The following is a 6490-nucleotide window of genomic DNA, read 5'->3' as shown; positions in this document are numbered from 1 at the left end:
CCTCCCTCTTTCTGTAGATGATTCCAATTTTATGGACCTGATAAACTGTAACATATCACAAGAAGTCAACATATTTTGCAGAAACATAGCTTGACGAAGCTGACAAGACACAATCGTTCAGTGTTCACGCAATTAGCTTTTATTAAGGCAGCGGGATGGCAGAAAGATTACTTCAAGCCCCATCGCTGTACAATCAGCCCTTAAATTTCTTGAAGTTTATTCTATCAGAGTTGCAAGCCTTTTTATGAACATCATCATCACGATCATCATGATCATCATTTAACGTCCGTATCCCATACTGACACGGGTTGGACAGTTTGACAGTTGCTAGGCAAACCAGAGAGCTCCACCAGATTCCAATGTCTGCTTTGGCATGGTTTCTCTGGTTGGACGCCATTCCAAACGCCAACCACTTTACAAAGCAGACTGGTTGCTCTTTACAACTCTCCCGAATCAGTCAATCACGCAGCATCCCAAAGAAAATCCTCTGTGATATCGCAATGTGCCGTAGCAGACTATTGGAAGGAATTTAATGGCCTTCTGGGTCAAATGTTCTCGTTAAGAATTCCAGTGCAGAGACAAAACAGTCCCGGTCGTGAGATCGCTACCAACTTGTAAAATACAATCGTCATTTCTCTCCGTCTAAGCTTTATGTAAGAGAAACGTTGTGGAAGCAGTATGACCAAATGTTTAAGAAGTTCGCTTCGCAAACACAACGTCCTGAGTTCGATTCTACTGAGTGGTTTTGCGGGTTAATATTATTTTCTCTTGCCTCGCATTGCACCCTGTGAGTGAAACGGAAACTGCATGGAAGCGCATCGGGTGGATTGTACCTGTAATTCACGTTGATTCGGTTTGGGAATTTATGTTCGTGGGTACAGGTGTCATTGAGACCCGTGTAGTAATAGAGACGCACCCCGGGTCATATAGAATCATACTTCTGGTTTTGCAGGATGGCTCGTTTTTGCCAGCTGAGTGAATGGACTTTCCTGAAAAGAAGGGGTCTGCTCGAGAATACAACTCGTCGTCCGGTCGAGGATTCGAAATCACAGTCTTACGATCATTAGTGCATGACCCTAACCACTAAGCCACGTGCCTCCAAATAATGTATGTTTTACAATGCATTGAAATATTTAAAACAGTTAATAAAATGAAAGAGCAGAACATGAAACGAGGAATCCCAGAGGAATTGAAACGAGAGACTCGTTCTAAAGTTTGAATTAAAGATTAGCTTAAGGGTGGCTGGCCGGGTGCTTTTTCTGTTTTTTGTTTTGTTGTTTTGCTGTGAATTGGTTTATATTAACAGCACGAGCAAAGGCATTTCAACTCGAAGATCTTCTTTTAATATTGCACTGGGCCACTGAGAGCGCCGAGCCGCCAACCGGGGTCCCTTGGTGATTGGCATGGAAACGTTGCGGCCTCATTAAATAACATGAAACTCATTGAAAACGGACGGAGGAAGTAATATTGGAAAACTGCATGTTGCACACACACACACACACACACACACACACACACACACACACACATACACACACACACACACACATACATACACACACACACACACACGCACGTGTGCGCATGTACACACACACACACACGCACGTGTGCGCATGTACACACACACACACGCACACACACAAACAGACACACACACATACAGACACACACACACACGAGCGCGCACATACACACAGCACGCACACACACACATACCCACACACGAGCGCACACGTACACAGCACACACACACACACATACCCACACACGAGCGCACACGTACACAGCACACGCACACACACACATACACATGACTTCTTTATGTCTTTGAGAAGTGTTGCGTCAGCCTAGATACGAGTTCTTCCCAATAATGGTTCATATTTGGTTCTTTCTAAACGCTGGATTCGTTTCTTCTCCAGCAGACTTGCAATTCGTTGCACTCCAACCATCCTCGCATCTCTGCTGCTCAAACACGCACCCTCTACACACACTCACACACTCGCACACTCACACACTCACACACTCACACACATTATGTGTGCATGTGTATGTATGTGTGCGTGTGCATATATACATATTTATATATACACATATATACATATATATATACATACATACACACACACATATACATACATATATATGTGTGTGTGTGTGTGTATGTATATATATATATAGGTATATATGCTCCCCGACAGACTTTGCATTTCACTTTGGGGATTTCATGGTTCCTAAGAAGAAGCAGTTTGAGAGTTTGGGCGTCGCTATAGACAAGAGGCAAGTGTAAACAAGAATATCTCCACTCTATGCTATAAAGCAACACAAACACAAACACATACATACATGCATATATTACATATATACATAATATTATGTGTATACATATATGTTTTATATATATATATATATGTATATATATCTATGTATGTATATATATATATATATATATATATATATATGTGTGTGTGTGTGTGTGTGTGTGTGTGTGTGTGTACAGGGTGTGTAAGGTATTTGAGGACATACCTTTTTGGGGTCATTCATGCATTTTTTGCTAACTCTGTATAATCTTTGTTCCAGAAAATAATAATGGCGGACCCTCAGCTTACTCAAGAAAGGAAGAAGCATGCTGCTAATGTGGTTATAAAGGTTGAGTATAACGATTTAGAAATATCTCAATTTAAAAAAGTTGCCAGATCTTTTGTCTACAAAGTTTGTAAGGAATTAGAGACTGAAGATGGAAACGTATCACCAGTATCAAAGCATAAAAAGCATTCTAAATGCTCTGAAATCATCAGAACACATGAATTTATCCAGCAAGTTCAACAGACCATTGATTACATTCCCAGAAAATTAATGAGGTCAGTTGGAAAAGATCTCCATGTGTCAGAAGGAACAGTCAGAAATGTTGTCCAGGAAGGCATCAGATATAAGTCTCATACGATGAGGAAAAGTCAGTTTGTCAGAAAAAGCAAAAGAAAATCACTACATCAGATCTAAAAGGCTCTTAAACAAACTGAAAAATCCAGCAGAAGAAGATTTGATTTGGTTTTCTCAAACAAGGAAAACTTCGACCAAGATCAAAAAGTTAACAGAAGAAATGACAAACGGTTATGTGCAGACCCTTCTGAAGTTCCAAAATTTCCTGCAACTGTCATGGTTTTAGTGATTGTCAGCAATGAAAGACATGTGCTGATTCCTTACTTCTTTCCACAAGGCCTTAGAGTTAACTCTGCCGCCTACATCGAGGTCCAGGAAATAATTGTTAAGCACTGGATAGACGGTGTATACAATGGAAGGGCATATTAGATCTCATATAGAAGCAGTTGTTGAAGCTGAAGATGGCTTTATTGAATAACATTATAGAAAAGAAAGTTTATTTTCTTCCTCTTAGCATTTTAAAAATAAAGTTATCTGTTATTACATAACTTTTTTTAATAAACATAAATCTGTCCTCATATATATATATTCGTATATGCATATATATATATTGTATATATATATATATGTATATATATATATATATATGTGTGTATATATATATATATATGTGTGTATATATATATATATATATATATATATATATATATGTATGTATATGTGTGTGTGTGTGTTGTGTGTGTGGTGTGTGTGTGTGTATATATACACACACACAGCTTCTATATCCAGACTATGAATTTATATTCATTCCAATAATAATTGGGGCACTTGGTTTGTTAGTAAATGTTTAAAGGAGAATCTGGATAAACTGGGATTTTCAGAAAGAGAAATCGACCAGCTGATTCGTACATTACAAGTGCAATCTGTGAGTGGAACAGTAAAAATATGCAAGACTTTTCTCAAGTTCGCAATGGAAAATTGTCTGTGTTAACTACATCCCAAAGATGGAATCTTGTATCTTTTTGGGAAACCGGCTCCCTCCTCAGTGGAAGATTTATAATAATTAAAAAGTAGAAGACACACACACGCTACAAGGGCAAACAATTCACGAGAAAAAATAATTCCCGAAAAATTAATTTGCTAAGATATTATCAATTTTGTTATTACCTGGAATGACTATTTTAAATAAATGATAATAATAGAATGAATAATATAGGCGATTGCAGGCCGAAGAAAAACATTAAAGAGCTGAGGGATTAAAATTAATCAGAGAACATGCTAAGTATGTCCACCTGCTGGAAACAACAGTCAAAACTCTTATTTAAATCGCCAAAAATACACTGATGATAACTACAGAAATCAACCGAAGGCAGGTAAATAAAATCTCCCAACGTACATTTAAGTATTTGGACTCACGTGGACCGGTTTCTGTATTGGCAAAAAAATCGCCTTGGCTTCTTCAGTACGCGTTACCATAGTAGAGACCCCCACAACCTATCGTTTTTATTAAATTATATATATATATATATATATGAAGTGACAGTTCTCGGGGTTTGTAAGGTGTGGTTGAGTTATACCCCCATCTAGGGCGGGTAAAATTCTCGAGATCCATGGACGAGTTCCCTCCAGCGGTCCTTGTCTTTCATCATCGCTGCCTTGTCCTGCGTCTCCCAGAGACCAGTGTCTGTCCTTAGGGCAACAACATATGCACACACACACATGCACACAAGCACTCCCCCACACACACGCACACTCACAGAAGTATGTACACCCCTAAAAAATTCAGTAAAATTGCCATTACTCTGATGATATTGAAGGAAATCAAACGAAATTTGTACTGAATAAAATATATCATACATGCAAACATTATACAAATTTGGAGCACAAAACGATAAACATTTTCAAAGATATGAATGAAATATTAATTATCAAACGTTACAAAAATATGTACACCTTGAAGGAAATTTGCTATATTCAATATTTTAACCACTTTTTTTTTTCACTAATTTCAGATATTGCTGATAATTTCAATTCTAATAAATTATTTCTGCTGGCATTTTCGCGCCGGTCATTGTTATTGCATCTGCAGGAATTCTGGTTGGCGAAAATCTTCTTCATTGTGATTAAAATAGCTGCAAAAGGAAAAGAATTTTCTGAAGATTTGAAGAAAATTCTTTTTAATTTGCACAAGAATGGCTTAGGATCCAAGTTAATTAGCAAAGGAATACATATTAGCGCAAACACAGTTGCCAAAGTAATTCGGAATTGCAAAGCTACTAAACGACTGAGCAGTAAACATCTAGTTTAACTGCGCGTCTATATTGGCCACGTCTAATGTTGCGTGATGGGCGACATGCGTCGTACTGCTTTATGGCTGACCCATGAAGTGTCTTCTGTTAGAGGAAAGAGTGTATCCGCCCAAACAGTTCGCCGAAGTTTGAAGCAGTGTGGTCTTCATGGACGCACTCCTCGTAGGAAACCTATCCTCACTACCAGGCATAAATAAAGTCGTCTTTCTTTTGCCGAAACCTATGTGAGCAAGAGGAAAGAATTTTGGAATAAAATCCTTTTTTCTGACGAGACTAGAATTAGCTTGTTTGGGTCAGATGGTATTAAACGAGTATGGCGACGACCAGGTGAAGATAAAAGTAGCAAATGCACCTTGCCTACCGTCAAACACGGCGGCGGAAGTGTTGTGCTTTGGGGACGCATGAGTGCAGCTGGTGTGGGAGGACCCGCAATTATTGAGAGAGAAAATGGATTCAAGGCTTTATTGTAACATATTGCAGAAAACAATGTTGAAAAGCATCAAGGAACTAGGAAGACATTCCATGTTCCAACATGATTATGACCCTAAATACACTTCAAAGATGACGACAAAGTTTTTATCTAATAGAAAGGTAAAGGGGTTGCCTTGGCCTACCATGTCACCTGATTTAAACCCAACAGAACACATGTGGGTTTTTTGAAAAGGAAGGTTGAAGAGAAAAAAGCCCGCAATGTAACACGGTTGAAAGACATCATTCAGGATGAATGGAGGTCGATTTCTTCGGTTATATACGGAGATTTAGTCGACTCTTTGCTCAGAACACTTAATGCAGTCATTCAAAGCAAATAATCCTTTAGGGTGTACATATTTTTGTATTGTCTGAAAATTAATATTTCGTTCATATCTTTGAAGATGTTCATTGTTTTGTGTTCCAAATTTGTAAAATGTTTGCATGTATGATATATTTTATTCAGTACTAGCAGTATCGCCCAGCGTTGCTCGGGCTTGTTTCGACCCTTTAGAATTGGAATTTTTGAAAAGTAAAAATTTTGCATTATGTAGCTTGTTATTCTCTTTAAGTGAACATTTTTATGGTTAAAATACACAGAAAAATGGCGACACAGCAGTAAAAAAAATGTACAAAATAGGGATTTTCATAGAAAAAAAAGCACCTTTTTGATGTAAATAATTTTTGGTGTTAACATGGTCCGATTTCAATTTTTCCTACTACAGAAGGAAGAGCAAGCCTTCTTCTATCTGGTCAACTTGCGCCGCAGGGTCTCGGAGGAGATAGTGTTAGTTGAAGGCTACTAAACCTGCCATGCATACACAACTTCAGCT

The 6490-nt window shown here is 38.2% G+C and overlaps 1 long non-coding RNA gene across 1 annotated transcript in view; it reads left to right on the top strand.

Moving 5' to 3' along the window:
- The first annotated feature begins 2574 nt into the window (after positions 1–2574).
- LOC118763797 overlaps positions 2575–6490 on the top strand; it is an 11335-nt gene continuing 7419 nt past the window's right edge. The window contains exon 1 of the long non-coding RNA XR_004999542.1: positions 2575–2649. This is a non-coding gene — a long non-coding RNA (uncharacterized LOC118763797). The remainder of the gene's footprint in view (positions 2650–6490) is intronic.

This window comes from Octopus sinensis, linkage group LG6 (assembly GCF_006345805.1).
Source record: "Octopus sinensis linkage group LG6, ASM634580v1, whole genome shotgun sequence".
In the NCBI taxonomy this organism is placed as follows: domain Eukaryota; kingdom Metazoa; phylum Mollusca; class Cephalopoda; order Octopoda; family Octopodidae; genus Octopus; species Octopus sinensis.
The sequence above is the reverse complement of the archived record's forward strand: the minus strand, read 5'-3'. Positions and strand labels throughout refer to the sequence as shown.